The sequence below is a fragment of the Ambystoma mexicanum genome, chromosome 11, assembly GCF_040938575.1.
Source record: "Ambystoma mexicanum isolate Mex_15411 chromosome 11, UKY_AmexF1_1, whole genome shotgun sequence".
Taxonomy (NCBI): domain Eukaryota; kingdom Metazoa; phylum Chordata; class Amphibia; order Caudata; family Ambystomatidae; genus Ambystoma; species Ambystoma mexicanum.
This window is the reverse complement of record NC_090934.1, coordinates 555,046,915-555,065,475: the sequence shown is the minus strand read 5'-3', so window position 1 is coordinate 555,065,475 and position 18,561 is coordinate 555,046,915. Positions and strand designations below refer to the sequence as shown.

General features: G+C 45.2%; 1 protein-coding gene across 1 annotated transcript in view; it reads left to right on the top strand.

Moving 5' to 3' along the window:
* The window catches only part of TFIP11 (tuftelin interacting protein 11), a 643,289-nt gene that overhangs the window by 398,959 nt on the left and 225,769 nt on the right, over positions 1-18,561 (top strand). The window lies entirely within an intron of this gene.

Below are 18,561 nucleotides of genomic sequence, written 5' to 3'. Positions count from 1 at the left end.
TTTCCACTGTCCATGCACTAGGGGTGTGATCACACTCGTGACTAGTGAACGTGGCTGACCACGCTTCTAACCACTCACGACAGCGGATGGCGTAGTGTTTCAGCCTCATTTTCACTAATCTTGAGACAAGCATTTGTGTTACAGACTCATGAAATCGGCAGCAATTGAGCTAGAGACAGTTAGCTAGATTCCACAAAAGCTAAGTATCGATGCCCTATTGTCAAATTCAGTTTGTGGATCACAAATCATATTCTGAATAGATTTTCAGTTTTGACCTACACTTGCTGAACTTTAAAATATTTTCCCTAACCAAAAATTTCTATTTTGCAAACACTTGCTGGTGCAATTTATCAGCTCCACATAATTTTTCAGCTGATATATTTGTTTTCAACCGTTATCATGTCTTTTGTATTATCTAATTTTGTGATGAGATGTTTTCTTCGTTTGAACCATTGGAATAATAAAACATAGTTTTTTATATGTTCCAGATTGATTTATTTTGCTCCATTTGTGTCAATAATCACAATCCGTTTATTGCACCTCCACAGTATATCAGGTATCATACTTCTACTTAAGATGTATTCAATATATTCACCAGTCTAATAACACGCTGGGTGTTTTTGAACTATTTTGACAACCTTATCTACACAGGAACACTATTGTTTATTTTTATGGGCAGGGCAGGCTCACAGCTGCTTGGGCTGGGACTGCCACAACTGCTGTGCCTCCCCCCACCCCCTCCTCTGCTCCAGAGGATCCGCTGCAAGTTTTGGAACTCTGTAGGAGGCACCATTATTCTGATAGCTCTGCACTGACCATCAAGGGCTTGGTTTCTGACCTCCTACAGCTCAGGTCACAGGGCCCGGTCCATCTGCCAGTCCTCAGCAGGGGCTTCCTCAATGTTAGGGAGAATTCTCTGTTTAGGCTGAATTTCCTAACCTAGTGAGTCCCCCAGCAGCTTTGCTGGATTTTTGGGGTTTATTTTTTTCTCCTGCCAAGAGTGAGACTCTTTTACCCCTCACTCTTGGGCATGATTTGAGTGTGTTTCTTTGAATCTAGATGTGTTTAATGGGCTATGGGGTCTTTTACTCCATAGGGCTTCATTTGTTTTTGTGATGTGTGTTGCACAGCACCCTCAGTGCAGTGACACAGGGGTGTCATAGTGACCCCCCCCCCCAGTATAGACTCCATACCCTGGGACTGACTACTGTCTCCCAGGGCATGTAAAGTCACCATTGACTTTACTAGTCTTAAATTCTGAACAGAACCAGTACAAACCATCATATTGTGGACATACTGGCCGGGGCAAGTCAATTGCCCCGGGGTCTGTTAGTCGAGGGGGCACGTCTCCGTCCCCCCTGATCGAGTTTTGGCTGGTGGCAGTGGATACTACTTTTTATATTCAACCGCTAATATTTTCCTATGGGATTTCCCATTGTTTTAGGCTATCTTTATTTAATTATTTACGGTAGCCTCGAACATACCGCCGGTTTATTTTATTAATAATTCTCCGGTTGGTATTTATTGCCAAAACTTGATTCTAAAATGGCGTTTGTGTTCTCTTCTGTGACTCCAACCCAAGTCGAGCCCTTTGTTCCACTTTTTGGCGGGCTTCTCCACAGAAGCCCTCCAAAGTGGTGCCACTCTGTCTGGGGTACTTAGGAGGGGTGGAGGGGAATTTAGGCACCCTGGACTGAGTTGCCTAGGCAACTCAAGTCGCACTCACCACTTAGCATGTTTGAGTGACAGCTAGGCTGAGTGAATGGGGGTTTGCTGCATAAAAGCAGGGCTTTGGGGACTGGAACTTCAGAAGTCGCCACAGGACCTAAGAATCCGACGAGGGAGAAGCTGAGCCGACCTGCCACGACACCACCACCGGTGGAGCCCTGCTGGACTGCCTCACCACTTTTCCCAAAGACAGAGGAGATCTCCCGCCGGAGAGTCTTCTTCCTTTGACTGGTGGGGATAACCAGTTTCACAGTCTTTTCGCTTTCCCGACGTACCTCGTGGCTGCCTTGCCCGTGCCAAGCACCCCGGCAACCGGGATACCACATTTTACCACGACCGCGAAACAAAGGTACCACCTTTAACTGGAAAATTCCGCGGCTGGTTTCTTCCCTGGTAGTGCAACGACCTTCATCTTTCCTCCAAGTCGAGATCTTCTCTTCCCCTGGACGACGACGCAACTTGCACCCACTACCAGGAACAACTGCCACTGCTGGAGGATCCTTCCCACTTAGGGTACCGTGTCCCGCCTGGCTTCCCTTGCTACCGACTGTACGGGGTAGATTTAGCCCCCGGCTTTCGAACCTGGGTTAGCCTGGGACACCCTGGTTAAACTTTCTTAAAGCCTCTCTAAACCCTTTTTGATCCCTCTGCAAGACTTTCTAAGCATAGTGTAACTGTGTGATCTTGGGCGCATTTGTGCTCTGCTCTCTCTAAGAGTGGGCCCAGCCTTTGGACTTTGGCTCACCAGTGACTTTTTGCTCTTCTGCCTTGCTAACAGTGTTCCTGAATCTTAGAGTGGTGTACCTTTTCATATTCTGTCTTTTTCCCTCCCTTTCTCACAAACTTATTGGAGTGCAATCTAGTTAAGCGCACACCTCTGTATGAAAATATGTGATGTTTTACTGTCACTTATCTGATAAGGAAAAAGGGGTGTATATATTACAATAGTAACTATGTTTAGAATATCTTACAATAAGAGTGCTGGAGTGTTCCAAACTGTGTGTTTTTAAATAAATAATTATATACTTTGATTCCAAAGCTCTGGTCAGTGTTTGCTTGTATTACTGTATCTGAGTGCCTATTGTGTATACTTTGCATACTGCCTAACTCTTCTTGAGGGAAGTCTGACTGCTCAGCCACAGCTACCAGGTAAATCTGGGTGGTACAAACTGCTACCAAGTGGGTTTACTGCCAACACCTGTAGTCTTAAATCTTTTGCAGTGGTCCCTAAGGGAACTGCACAGGTTTCTGCCTAACACTGGTGTACAGCGGTGGGATTTGTATTGAGTATACACTTTAGAGTGCTTTAGGATACCTTAGTACAACTAACCACAAAGCTTAGCAATGAAAAAGTAATCTTTCTAACATGTCAACTATGGAAACTTATAGTGAAGAGTCCCTTGCTACAAAAACTTCTGATTGTTTAAGAGTGTTATGTAAGCATAATAACCTCCTGACTAAAGGCAAGAAAATGGAATTAATAGAAAGGTTGTTAGCTAACCAAAGTCTGGATGAAGGTTCTGAGGAACCTACCATGCCAGAAAATGTAGATAACAGTATAGAAATTGATATTGATCAAAATGTTGATAATCTTGAGGAAGAGTCAGAAGAGGAGGGTGAGGCTGCTGTGACTGTCCCCCCTAGGCCTCTGTCTGCTCTACCTGCTGTACCTACTGGGCCTTTGCCGAGCCCCACACTAAGTCCTCAATATCTCGAATTAGAGAAAATGAAACTTGAACTAGAGTTCAAGAGACTGAATACTCTGGCTGAACAGAGACATCACGAAATGAATCAAGAACTAAGGCTAAGGGAAATGGAGCTCAAGCATGAGCTAGAAATGAAGAAATTATCTGTCGAAAATGCTTCTCTCTCTGGCTCCTCTAGAAGTTCCAGTCCTAAAAGACCCCGGATGCCTAAAGAATTGGTTGGTATGTATGAGCCTGAGTTGGATGTGTTGGATTGGTTGTCTCTGTTTGAATATAATCATGGGCTCCAGAATATCGCAGGAAATGACTTGCTCACCTGGTTGTTCTCTAGGCTTCCCCCTGTTGCAACTGATGTGGTAATGGAGTTGGGGGAGGAGGATAGGAAAGAGTATGAATGTGTGAAACTAGCTCTGATAGCTAGGTTTGGGAAGACCCCTTCCCGGTATCTTAAGAGGTTTAGAACCCTCAAAAAGCATGATGGTACCCCTTGGGCTACCTGGGTGAGTGAAGGGTTGAGAAACTTAGAGGGGTGGATTAAGGGTTACAAAGTGAACACACATGAAGGTATGAAGAATCTTTTTATGTTGGAGTCAATTTATGATGCCTGCTCTCCTGAGCTCAGACAGCACTTGGCTGATTCAAAGGAATTAGATTCCGGAAAGCTAGCTAAGGCTGCTGACTTGTGGGTTGCCAACAGGGCCACTCACAAGGATTCTGGGGTAACTCAGAAAAAGGATGAGGGGAAACAGCCTAAAAAGGACTCCAAAGAGAATTCTAATACTGCAAATTCCAAAGAGGGCCCCAAACAAAACCAGAAGGGTAAGCCACCAGGGAAACCACAGCAGAATAGTGTCTCCTCTGGTGCTAAACCAGAGGGAGGTCAGAACAAGCCTCCATTCCAGAAGGCATTTTGTAAATGCTTTGTTTGTGGCTCTACTGACCATGTGAAAGGAGATCCCAGATGCAAGGGTAAACCTTCAGGGATCCAACTTGCCTCCTTAGCCTTTGCTCCAGAAGAGGAAGTCCCAATGGCAAGTGGAAACTTTCTACTGCTGGCTGATGAACCCATTGGAGTCTCAGCCAGTGTTTCTTTAGTCTCTCTGGGGTTGTGGGAACAACAGAATTTAGATGTGTATAATTCTATCCCAGATAATACTAAAGAGTATTATAAAGACAGTGTCCAGGTAAATGGTCAGGAGACTCCTGCCATTGGAGACACTGGGGCCAGCATAACTGTGGTGGATGAATCATTTTTCAAGGCAGAGGATGTTGCTAAGGCACCCAAATGCCTCACCAAGTTAGCTGGAGGGCCTGTGCAGATGTGTCCCCAGTTACCAGTTCTCATCCAGTGTAATGACATGGCTGTAAAAATACCAGTCAGTGTACAATGTGAAGTGCCAGGTAGGGTTCTGTTGGGTAATGACCTAAAAGCTCTTGGAGTTGTCACATACCCCCAGACCACCTAGTAAAAGGTTACAGGAGCTCACAAAACCTGCAGGAGAGAAAACCCTGCAAGGGTTATCTCAGGAGATGATTACCGAGATCACTCCTTTACCAGTGGAGCAGCTCACTGCAGTAACTACCAGATCAGGAGCAAAGGGGCAACCCAACACTCCTAGGAAAAAGTCAGTAGCAAGCACTCCAGTGCTTCCAACAGTTACACCTGTAACTCCACCTCCAGCTGAGGCTGAGAGGGAGGTACAACCCTGTATGGTTGAACTAGACTCTGAAGAAGAGCTAGTGGGAGGCCAAGAACTTATTGGAGATCTGGACCCTGAGGACCATCCTGAGCTGCAGTCTTTACTGGCAGAAGGTGGACCCAGCAGGGCAGCTTTCCGTAAGGGAGAAAGAGAATGTCCAACTCTGGAGGGTCTCCGCCAACAGGCAGCTGCTCAGGTTGATGGGCAAGAGTCTGGGAAGTATAGGTTGCACTGGGAAGATGGCCTCTTCTACGGTGAACCAACTGAGTCTGAACCTGGAGACTACAAACGCATTGTAGTACCTCAAGAAAACAGACAACAGTTCTTGCCCTTAGCCCACGAGATTCCTTTGGCTGGTCACTTGAGTTTCAAGAAGACCAAGGAAAGGCTCTCACTCTGCTTCTATTGGCCAAAAATGGGGGCCGAAGTAGATAAGTTTTGCAAGAGCTGCCATACCTGCCAAACCTCTGGTAAGGTTGTCGCCAAGAATGTGGCACCATTGGTGCCTCTCCCAGTTTTGGGAGTCCCATTTGAGAGGGTAGGGATTGACATTGTTGGTCCCCTTGATCTCCCTACCTCCTCAGGCAACAGGTTTATCATTGTTGTAGTAGACCATGCTACTAGATACCCTGAGGCAATACCTATGAGAACTGTTACAGCTCCGGCTGTAGCTAAGGCCCTCCTTGGTATTTTTACCAGGGTTGGGTTTCCTAAGGAAGTAATATCCGACAGGGGGTCAAACTTTATGTCCCACTACATGAAAGCCATGTGGAAAACCTGTGGAGTTACTTACAAGTTCTCAACCGCCTACCACCCCCAAACCAATGGGCTGGTAAAAAGATTTAACAGAACCATGAAGAGCATGATAGGTGCTTAAGAGGAACCTCTGAAAAGAAAGGGGGACCTTCTACTGCCATGCCTTCTCTTTGCTTATAGAGAAGTCCCTCAGGAGGGAGTAGGTTATTCTCCCTTTAAACTTCTCTATGGCCATCCGGTCAGAGGTCTATTGGCACTGATTAAGGAGGGGTTGGAAGGCGCTCCTCCCCTCAAGCCAGTCAGAGTGACTGACTATGTGATAGGTCTCCGAAGGAGGATGTCATACATGATGGCAGAAGCTAGTGATAACCTGAAAGCTGGACAAGCTTTGGTCAAGCATTGGCATGATCAAAAGGCTAACATGGTTGAGTTCACTCAAGACCAGCTAGTTCTCGTTATGCTCCCAACAAGGCAGAGGGCCTTGCAAGACAAATGGATGGGACCCTTCAAAGTTGTGGGAAAACTTGGAGAGGAAAACTATCTGGTGGATCTGGGCAGACCCAGGGAAGCTCCTAGAGTCTTCCACACCAACCGACTGAAAGCGTACATCTCCAGACCTGAAGTAGGAGCCTTGCTTCTTTTTTTTTATTTTATTTTTTTATTTAAAGTGCATTAGCCACAATTTGACTTTTAACACATTTCACAGACAAACTATTACATAAGCAGTAAAAACAAACCTTTTTAAGTACACATATCTCATAATAAAAGAAAAATAAGGAAAAATCAAGATAAAAAGACAAGATGAAACAAAAAAAAAAAAAGAAAATTTAACAACCACATTTTTTACAAAAAAGAAATCAAGTTGTTATTAGCTTCCATTCCTTTAAAACTCTACCCACTTCAATTGATAAAGCCACCTCATTGCCCGATGATAACCTCGCCCAGAAATCATCAGAATTTAAATGAGATTCATGAACAAATCTGCCAAAGGAACTAGCCCTGACACTCCAAGTCCCCGGGCACTTAGAAAGTAAATGCTTAGTGGTCTGAACTTCCATAGTTAAGCATCTATCACAGATTGGAGCAGTACCCCGTTCTTTATCCCTTATTGCAAGCAATTCCAGGGTAGGGAGTAGATTTAAATGAAATCTCAAGAAAGCAGATCTAAACCAAAAACTAGGGGACTTCTTAAGATATGCCGGAAGGAACGATAAACGCTTATCTAAGAGTGTGAGGGAAGCTGATCTTTTGGTTCCCCGCATCTCCTCTATCGTATGAATCCAATCAACCAGTTTCAATTTTTTCTTCACTATTAAAGGGTTTTGTAGGAGGGACTCAACATCAGAATCACAACGGGACAGAAATTCCAAACATATTGATTCTAACCTACATAGAAAAACGTTATTGCCATGTACCCGCTCTACATCAGAATCTTCGAAAAGTGAATTCTTAGGGGGATCAAGAATTGACCTATAAAGAGTAAGCCACTTCCAGGCTAGCCATGATCTGAGTGAGGACAGACCAAACTCATATCGTAGGGAGACGATCGGAACACAATCAGGGAGCCCCAAGGTGCGTTTCCAAATCTTTGATTCTAGAACATCCCAGTCTAAGTCAAAGGCTAGAGAATTGTAGTCCATGCCATATAGAATAATGGGAACTACCTTCCCGATATAGAATCTTATAAGGGGAATGATGGTAAATCTGCCAAACTTAGAATGGATTTTTTTCATCTGGGATCCCAACATGATCAATTTTAAATCCATAGATGCCATCAGATTAAACCTAGATGGGAAGGATCTTAATTCTGCTCCCAAATAGGTTAATTCAGAGACAACCTCTACCAGAGAGTGGTCTAACTTCCAACTCAAATTCTTCACTATTTTATTAGGCCTCCTGAATACAAGAATCTTAGATTTTGAGGGATTTATTCTTAATTTATTAATCCTGGCATAAGATTCTAAAGCACTTAGCAGGCGCTGCAGCCCCACTTGAGAGTGGTCCAACACTACTATATCATCGGCATAAGCTAGCCAATTAATTTTGGAATTACCGATAGAGGGAGATATCAACCCAATGTTCTGTAGCCAATCAGCTAGGTCCGCTATAAAAAGGATGAAAAGCAAGGGAGCCAATAAACAACCTTGGCGGACCCCTCTAGTTATCCTGATTTGGTCAGAGAGGAAACCGGACCTACCCAGTCTAACCCGCATGTGATTGTTAGAATGCAACTCTATTAAAATAGAGAGTAAGCCAGCGGGTATATCCCAGGCCACTAATTTCCCCCATAAAAGATTTCTATCAACCATATCAAAGGCCTGTGATAAGTCACTCCATGCTCCAAACAGAGGAGGGCCTCCCTTAGTGAAGGACTTTGCAGGTAAGCAGCTCAAGACTAACCCATTCAGTGACGTCAACAGACCCTTTCTAAATCCAGATTGCTGCTTCGGAATAATTCCCTTCGTTTTTGCCCAGAGTTCCAACTCCCCTAGAACAATACCCGAGAAAATTTTACTATCGGCTTCTAGGAGAGAGATGGGGCGATAATTAGAAGCCAATAGCCTATCTCCCTTCTTATAAATAGGAATGACTATTGAGTCTCCACAAATCAGGGATTCTCCTCCGGGCGATAATATTATCAAAAAGGGCTTTAAGGACCTTCGCCCATGTTTCTGGATCCGATTTAAAGATCGAGTTACTTAAGCCATTCGGTCCAGAAGCTCTGGACGCTGAAGATTTTTTAATTAACAGTTCTATAACTGGAACATTAAACTCAAGCACCCAACTTTGGATTACGTCAGCAACCGAGCATAATGAGGCATCAGAACCATACACCTTCGAGAAATGTTCAATCCACACCCCCTCTTGAATAATAGAATCTTGTTTCTGATATTGAGTGGTCTCGTTCATATTGACTAGAGACCAGAAATTTCGGGAATTCTTAAGAGACAGGACATATAACATTCTCTCAGCATCTTGCTGTAATATCAGAAGATGATGTGCACGAATCCAATTCCTGTAGTTATTTTTCAGCGTTACCAACCCCTCCCCATAGGCCTTCTCACACAAGCCCGCTCTCCTTAGGAACGTTATCTGAGACCTCAATTCCTTTTTACGATTTATAATTTGAACATTAAAAGAGTGTTTATGTAACTTGTGAGTTTTCTGCGCGTGGGGCTCCACTAATGCCTGTACAGACAGAAAATTCAGGAAAACGCTAGGAATACAGAAGTCAGACAAACACTGATTAGATAAATCGCTCGTCCTAAGGCGAAGCTCACTATTTAATAGCTGACCTCCTTTTTGAAATTTTCTAACGGCATTGCCTGAGTTATTAACAAGGAGCTCTTGATCATAACTAAAAGTTACTGGAGCACAATCGTACTATAAGGTCAACTTCAGCAAAGCATGGTCATCAGGATTCCCTTCTCCAACTATCAAACTGTTACAATTTTCAAAAATATTGTTAGAGACAAAGAAATAATCTATCGTGGAGAATGAAATACCTCTGTGCCAAGTTGGGGAATTAGGAATATCCCCCCTTATATTTCCATTCAACATTGATAGATTCCAATCCTGCATAAACCTTAACCATATTTTTCCATTCATAGACTCCTGCTTACACTTGCCTGATCTGAGATCCACTGTAGAGATACATTGAGAGTTAAAGTCCCCTGCAATAAGAATTTCATCCCCCGGGTAACGGATAGAGCAATCCAGTAAACCCTCCGAGAGAGCACACAGAAACTCACTAAGTAGAGAAACGCCTGAGTTCTAGTAAAGGTTTACCACAATCCAGCTCAAGCGTTTTCTCAAAGATACTCTCACCATGAGGATCCCCTGAATACTATTTGAGAGAATTACCGAGGATTTAAACATCTCGTTACTAGAGGCCACCAGCAAACCCCACATTGGTCTATCCATCCCAGGAGCCAAGGCCAACTGTTGAAAAATTGTGAATCCATCAAGGCCTACTAGACCAGTTAGCCAAGTTTCTTGAAAAAGAATTAGATCGAAAGTTTTAAAAATTTCCGATCTCCTGGGCTCCTCAGAAAAGGATGTGTAGCCTCTAGTATTCCATAATAGCACATTAACTTGAGGCGACCCTAGAGCTTCGGATGGGTCATCCCCATCTTAAGAAAAACTTGGGCGATCACTTCAGGTAACATATCCCACATATTCGTTGAGGCAGTTGTGGAGAAATCCTTACTGGTTGCCCCCCATCGGTGATCTTGATTGGTTGTCCGGCAGGACTCGGAGACAGTAGTTATCGGGCAAGTACGAGAGATCTTCAGGCCCCTCTGCTCCCATGCCATCGCCTCACCCATAATTGGATTCAAACCCAGACTTGATTTCAGTTCTATTGCCTCTATATTAGTGTCAGTATCATATGGGAAGCTCACTGCTTCAATGTCATTTGAAGAAAAATACTTCAGAGCTGGGATTGACTTCAATTCCGTTATTATTGCCGAACGATTTAATGGAGACTCAACACATGAAGATGCAATTTGTCTTGATAAAAAAACTGTCAGATCTGGGTTCTGTTTGTATAGTTCATCAGGCAACTGAGATGCTAGGACAGAATTACCATTCTCCGTCAAAGAGACTAAACCAGATGGGGCATCTATTCCTGCAGCCAGAGGTGCACCATCATACAAAGGGCAAGCCAATCCAGCAGACGGACGCTTGATTACCGCAGCAGTATTAGCTTGCAAGTTTTCACAGCTAACAGATCCCCCCCTTGGCTCCCTGATCTATCACCAACCTCGCTGATTTTTTCAGGAAGAGAGGAGCAATTTTAACCAGAGGGTTAGACGGCAGCTTTTTTTGTTTGGCCATTAAAAAGATTGGAGCAATTTTTTTTGGAGCAATTGTCCACATAGTCAGTTTGACTTCCCACTGTGGATTTACCACCAGGCAATATCGTTTCATCCACAGGATGTGCTTTTTGGGATTTTAATTTGGGATTTCTCTTCCCTTTTTTGGAGGAAGGAGACTTAGCCACAATCTTTACGGATTTTTCAGGGGTTTCCTGGTCAACATTTGATTTTCGTGGATGCTGATTAGATCCTGAGTTGATCTGTTTTTTCTTTCCTTTCCCCTTTTTGATTACAGGGGTGATGGCTTCGCTGGCTGATAGCCTCCTATTTTTACACTTTTTTTTTTTTTTTTGGGCTTCTCATTTAATTTCTTCTTCCTAGGGACTGCTACATCCGAATCCGAAGAGGAAATATCTATTGGAGAACCCTCAAGTGGAACCCCCACTTGAGGATCACTATCCGCCAGGGCAGCCAACCTCATGAACTCCTCCATCACAGATATCGAGAGGGGAGTATCATCAACCGTGGTCACCTCATGAGGAAGAATGGGGGGACCTAAAGGGCCTTCCTGTGATTGATTATCCGAGCGATCAGCTTTTTCTAATAAGATCAGGGACATCTTTTTTAAATCCCCACATAAATCAGTCAAAAGGGCCATTTTACATGATTGATCCTTTACTTCTTTATGGAGCTCAGTCAGAAACCCTCCCAGTGATTCATTGACTGTTGATTTTAAGGCTATCGTGGCAATTTCATTTAGTTTCAAGTCCTTATTCATCTCCATTAGTATACCCGTATGCTGGTAGACCTCAGTTTTCAAGTTTTCAAAGACTTTAACCAGAGAGGATAGAACGAAGTTTAGAGCTGTTATGGTGGGTGGTACAAGTTCTTCGGTAGAATTCTGAACAGACGCAACCGGTCCCTTCTGTCTCAGGTAGAGAAATAGGCAGCTCCTGAGGGGATCTCCCGAGAACTTACTTCAACCGATGTTAAAGGCCTTCCCCTATCAGGAGTTGAGACTACGGCTTCTAACTCCAACATGTCCTCATCTCTTGGCTCAATGGAGACCTCCGGCTGTTGAATCGCAGAGTTCTCTAAATGGACTACGCCGATCCTAGGGACTAACAAATGAGGCATAATATTAGTCAGGGAAGGGTCATCCAAGGAGCCCAGTTGATTTAGAATCACGTTCTTCATGGTAGAGGTCCTCAGGGTGAAATCAATATCACCTTGGAATTGCGTACAAGTAGGTTGAATTAAAGGTGCTGACAAGTCCTCCATATGTGTTACAGAGTATGGCAGAGCCGAGCCTGCTGGAACCTGATCATCTGATGGGTATACACCTGGAGGAAGGAAAATACCACCACCCGTTTTATAGGGTTTGAAAAAGTATTCCCTCGCTCTTGCCTTTTCTTTACATGGAGCCTTCTTCCCCATATCCACCGGAGTAGAGTGTAATGGTCTCTGAGCTTCTGAGGGAATAGCCGCACTCCGAAGGTCATACATAACCCCCTATTCGAATCAAAGCAAAAGTTTTGCTGAAGGAAGTGCTTCTTCAAAAAAAAATTAGGTCCGGCACCCCCAAGGGGCAGGAAGAGGGGGCGGAGTAGCAATACAGACAGGCAGATTGCAGACTCAAAACCCGTTAGTTATCTATCCGCTACCACCCTCGACTCCTGATAACACCTGGTCAAACCCTTTGTCACTTATTATAGCCACAAAGGTATTGATGACCACACTTGACAAAGCAATTTAGAATAGAGTGTAATAGAGTTGGTAAGTAAGGGTGGGTCAGGTAGGGATATGTAAGGATGTGGGGGGGGGCTATTTCTTTTATGGAAGCCCTTTTCGCCCTATCTCTGCCTTTATCAGATACAAAAGGCCGACACTGAGTTCCTCAAGTAAGCCTCCACACCTTTGCCTTGACCCTTTACCTTTTGTTTATTACCCGTTATCCGTTATGAGTTGGCACCAAGGCACCAGGGAGTTGGCAGGAGGCAGTTTTCTACAGACCTACTGCCTACCCCACCACCCCCCGCAGCACAACTCACTCTGAGTGGGTAGGGCGGATCTAGCGGGTCCCGCGGGAAACAGCTCAGCACAGGAGAGGCTGATAGATAAAAAGAGAGAGCAGCGAGGGCAATCCCCGGGCCACGCCACGCAATCCAACACTCGGCGCTTGTTTCTGCACTTGCCACTCGCCACTCGGCAGCCACCAACCGTCAGTCGGCACTCGGTAAACAGCCGGCCGACCTCAGCTCCTCAGCTGCTCAACTCCTGCTCAGTCCAAATCGCAAAGCCGCACCTCTACCGTAGAGGAAAGGACCGTAGGATGTGAGACGTCAACCCGTCAAGCCGCATTGAAAACGCTTAGCTCAACCGCTTAGCCGATCAGCCGCTTCCGACAGCCTTGCTTCTAGCTTCAGCAGCAGAGGAAGAAGAGAGTGAGTCTCTCCCTGATCTCCTCAGAGGTGTACCGTTTAGATGAAAAAATTGAAGGAGTCAGTCTCTCTTCAGATCTGACACCTGAGCAACAAGAGGAGTGCAAATCTATGTTAAATCAGTTTGCCTCCCTGTTCTCACTCTCACCAGGCTTGACCCCTTGGGGACAGCACAAGATACTCACTGGTGACTGTCTGCCAGTCAAAAGCAGAGGATACCGAATGTCAGAAAATGTGAGAACCCATATCAAGGGGGAGGTCAAGAAGATGCTTGATCTCGGGGTAATAGAACCCTCTACTAGCCCATGGTCTAGCCAAGTTGTGTTAGTACCAAAGGCTGGGTCCAAAGACTTGAGATTCTGTGTGGACTATAGAGCTCTTAATGCAGTCACCAAGACTGATGCCCACTCTTTACCAAGGACAGATAAGTTGGTGGATAAACTTGGTGCAGCCAAGTACCTCAGGACATTTGACCTTATGTCAGGCTATTGGCAAATAGCCTTGACAGACCATGCCAAGGAGAAAACTGCATTTTCCACCCCAGTTGGCTTGTACCAGTTTAAGGTCATGCCTTCTGGATTAAAAAATGCACCTGCTACATTCTAAAGGATGGTGAACCAAGTTCTAGCTGGGATGGAGGACTTCTGCATGGCATACTTGGATGACATTGCAGTCTTCAGCCACTCCTGGGAGGATCATGTGAACCACCTAGGACATGTTTTGCAGGCTCTTGGACAGGGCAATTTGACTATCAAGGCAAGTAAATGCCAGATAGGTCAAAGTAAGGTGGTCTACCTTGGGCATGAGGTAGGAGGTGGAGAAATAATGCCTTTGCTCAGCAAGATTGAAGCTGTGCAAAACTGGACAACACCTACTACTCAAACCCAAGTGAGAGCCTTCCTAGGCCTCACTGGGTACTACAGGAATTTCATTGAGAACTATGGGGCCATAGCTTCTCCACTGAATGTAATCTCCTCTCCAAAATTCCCTAAAAAGGTGAAATGGAATGAGGAGTGCAATTAGGCCTTTGAAAAACTGAAGAAAGCTCTTTGCCAAGCTCCAGTATTGAGAGCTCCTGACTACCACCAAACTTTCATTGTACAAACAGATGCTTCCAATGTAGGTATAGGTGCAGTTCTAAGCCAACTGGATGAGAAGGGTAGGGAGCACCCCATTTGCTTCATCAGCCGTAAACTGATGGATCCTGAGACAAGGTGGGCAACAATAGAAAGAGAATGCTTTGCTATTGTGTGGGCACTGAAGAAGTTTAGGCCATACTTGTATGGTTATACTTTTGTCATTCAGACTGACCACCAACCCTTGAGATGGTTAATGCAAATGAAGGGGGAAATCCAAAACTATTGAGATGGTCAATCTGCCTGCAAGGGTTTGATTTCACCATTGAGCACAGGTCAGGGTGTCACCATCAAAATGCTGATGGACTCTCTAGGATGTATGTCATCGACTAGAGGTATGAGGTTCATCCAGGAGTGGATTAAATTCTCCCACAGCTACAAAACCATTATGTTAAAAAAAGACAGTCGCAAGGGGGGGGGGGGGCGAGTGTTAGGGAGAATTCTTGTTTAGGCTGAATTTCCTAACCTAGTGAGTCCCCCAGCAGCTTTGCTGGATTTTTGGGGTTTATTTTTTTCTCCTGCCAAGAGTGACTCTTTTACCCTCACTCTTGGGCATGATTTGAGTGTGTTTCTTTGAATCTAGATGTGTTTAATGGGCTATGGGGTATTTTACTCCATAGGGCTTCATGTGTTTTTGTGATGTGTGTTACACAGCACCCTCAGTGCAGTGACACGGGTGTCATAGTGACCCCCCAGTATAGACTCCATAACCTGGGACTGACTACTGTCTCCCAGGGCATGTAAAGTCACCATTGACTTTACTAGTCTTAAATTCTGAACAGAACCAGTACAAACCATCATATTGTGGACGTACTGGCCGGGGCAATTCAATTGCCCTGGGGTCTATTAGTCGAGGGGGCACGTCTCCGTCCCCCCTGATCGAGTTTTGGCTGGTGGCAGTGGATACTACTTTTTATATTCAACCGCAAATATTTTCCTATGGGATTTCCCATTGTTTTAGGCTACTATCTTTATTTAATTATTTACGGTAGCCTCGAACATACCGCCGGTTTATTTAATTAATATTAATTCTCCGGTTGGTATTTTTTGCCAAAACTTGATTCTAAAATGGCATTTGTGCTCTCTTCTGTGACTCCAACCCAAGTCGAGCCCTTTGTTCCACTTTTTGGCGGGCTTCTCCACAGAAGCCCTCCAAAGTGGTGCCACTCTGTCTGGGGTACTTAGGAGGGGTGGAGGGGAATTTAGGCACCCTGGACTGAGTTGCCTAAGCAACTCAAGTCGCACTCACCACTTAGCATGTTTGAGTGACAGCTAGGCTGAGTGAATGGGGGTTTGCTGCATAAAAGCAGGGCTTTGGGGACTGGAACTTCAGTAGTCGCCACAGGACCTAAGAATCCGACGAGGGAGAAGCTGAGCCGACCTGCCACGACACCACCACCGGTGGAGCCCTGCTGGACTGCCTCACCACTTTTCCCAACGACAGAGGAGATCTCCCGCCGGAGAGTCTTCTTCCTTTGACTGGTGGGGATAACCAGTTTCACAGTCTTTTCGCTTTCCCGACGTACCTCGTGGCTGCCTTGCCCGTGCCAAGCACCCCGGCAACCGGGATACCACGTTTTACCACGACTGCGAAACAAAGGTACCACCTTTAACTGGAAAATTCTGCGGCTGGTTTCTTCCCTGGTAGTGCAACGACCTTCATCTTTCCTCCAAGTCGAGATCTTCTCTTCCCCTGGACGACGACGCAACTTGCACCCACTACCAGGAACAACTGCCACCGCTGGAGGATCCTTCCCATTTAAGGTACCGTGTCCCACCTGGCTCCCCTTGCTACCGACTGTACGGGGTATATTTAGCCCCCGGCTTTCGAACCTGGGTTAGTCTGGGACACCCTGGCTAAACTTTCTTAAAGCCTCTCTAAACCCTTTTTGAACCCTCTGCAAGACTTTCTAAGCATAGTGTAACTGTGTGATCCTGGGCGCATTTGTGCTCTACTCTCTCTAAGAGTGGGCCCAGCCTTTGGACTTTGGCTCACCAGTGACTTTTTGCTCTTCTGCCTTGCTAACAGTGTTCCTGAATCTTAGAGTGGTGTACCTTTTCATATTCTGTCTTTTTCCCTCCCCTTCTCACAAACTTATTGGAGTGCAATCTAGTTAAGCGCTCACCTCTGTATGAAATAAGTGGTGTTTTACTGTGACTTATCTGATATGGAAAAAGGGGTGTATATATCACAATAGTAACTGTGTTTAGAATATTTTACAATAAGAGTGCTAGAGTGTTTCAAACTGTGTGTTTTTAAATAAATAATTATATACTTTGATTCCAAAGCTCTGGTCAGTGTTTGCTTGTATTACTGTATCTGAGTGCCTATTGTGTATACTTTGCATACTGCCTAACTCTTCTTGAGGGAAGTCTGACTGCTCAGCCACAGCTACCAGGTAAATCTGGGTGGTACAGACTGCTACCAAGTGGGTTTACTGCCAACACCTGTCGTCTTAAATCTTTTGCAGTGGTCCCTAAGGGAACTGCACAGGTTTCTGCCTAACACTTGCACAGCAGCATTGGGCAGTGGAGCCACCTGGACATGGGCAAGCTTTGCCTGGCTGCCTTCTCAGCGAGAAATTGGAACATTATCTATCCCAAACTCCTGCCCACGGCGGTGTCTCCATTTCATCTAAATCATGAAATTTGCTTTCCAACATTCTTCCCCAATCCGCAGTCTGACACAGAGAGGGCTCTCCGTTCCTTGTATCGGAGGAGGGTGCTCAAATTCGATCTCTCTCAGATAAAGTCAGAAGCGCTTTTCGTCACATTTTATTTGTATTTGTAAAGCGCACGAGCAGCCCGCAGGCACCGAGGCGCTGTTGCAGAGATTGTCTTATATGCACATATTTAGCTTAGTTACGCTGAGATAATTAGCTCTTGGTTACATTGAGCTTAAGAAACAATGTTGCATTAGTTACAAGTGGAGAAATTGGTACAGGAGAATGCACTAGCTTGTGGTAAAAGAGTGCATCAGTCAGGTGATCTAAGGAGGGCTCAGATGAACAGCAGGGTTTTGATCAGTTTCCTGAATGCCAGGTGAAATGCAGTGTTCCTAGCGTGTGGAGGGAGGGCATTCCAGTGTGTTGCTGCCAGAACTGGAAAGCTGGATCCTCCTCCTCGCGCTCTCCTCGTTTTAGGAACGGATATCCTGTTAGCATAGGCGGATCTGGTGGGTCTTGTAGGTTCTTGCTTAACAACCCTTTGCACCAGGTATTGGGGTGCCTGGTTGTGGAAGCATTTGTGTGTTATAGCCAGGGCTTTGAAGGCTATCCTCTCCTTGATGGGGAGCCAATGGACTTGTTTTCTTGTGTCAGAGATGTGTTCCCTTTTTGGAGATGCCAGTGGCTGCCCTAAGGGCGTTATTCTGGACTTTCTGTAGTTTGGAGAGGTTTCTATTGGAAGTTCCTAGGAAGAGGGCATTACAGTAGTCTAATCTTGATCCGATGAGAGATATGGTCTTACAGCATTGATGAGTTTGGAATGATATGCAGAAGTCGAGGCAATGGCATTGACATGTCTGTTCATTGAGAGGTCCGAGTGGAGGTAGACTCCTAGGGTTTTTACAGTTTGCAGTACTGGGATTGACGAGTGGTCAATAGTAAAGGAGCTGTACTGTTTATCCAACTTCTTAAGTGTGTCTAGTTAACCAATTATCAGAAGCTCGGTTTTATCCCCATATTTTGGGGCTCGGCCCGGGCACCAAGGACTCTAAGGCCTCCATCGCCCATTGAATGGTCCTGGCCTCTTCAGAGGCATATGTGGCCACAGGATATAAAGTGCCTCCAGGAATCCAAGCACACGCAATACAGGCTAAGGTGACCGCAGTGACTTTTCTTAGGCACGCCTCCTGGGAGATAATAAGTAAGGCGGCTACTTGAGCCATGCCATCTGCTTTCTGCAAGCACTACTCTCTGCACACCAGCTCCAGGAAGGATGCAGAGTTTGGGCAGATAGTCCTTAGGAAAACTCTTTGCTTCGAGCTGAATTGTCTGCCATTAGGTCCGTTCTGCCCCGTTCTTGTACAGTGGAATCACCCACAAGACTAGTGGAAAGGGAACGGGACATATGAATAATAAATTACTCACCATAGTGACTAGAGTACTCATAGTCTTTAGTCTCCTTTCCTCCATACGTCACACCCTCATTCCCCCGCTAGTAGGCCATAAAGCTAAATTAATTGCATAGCCAGGTTTACTAGCATCTGATGTGTCAAAAAGGGACTGAGGTGAGTGCTATACTAAATTTAAAGGGAAGCTTTTTTTTTTTTT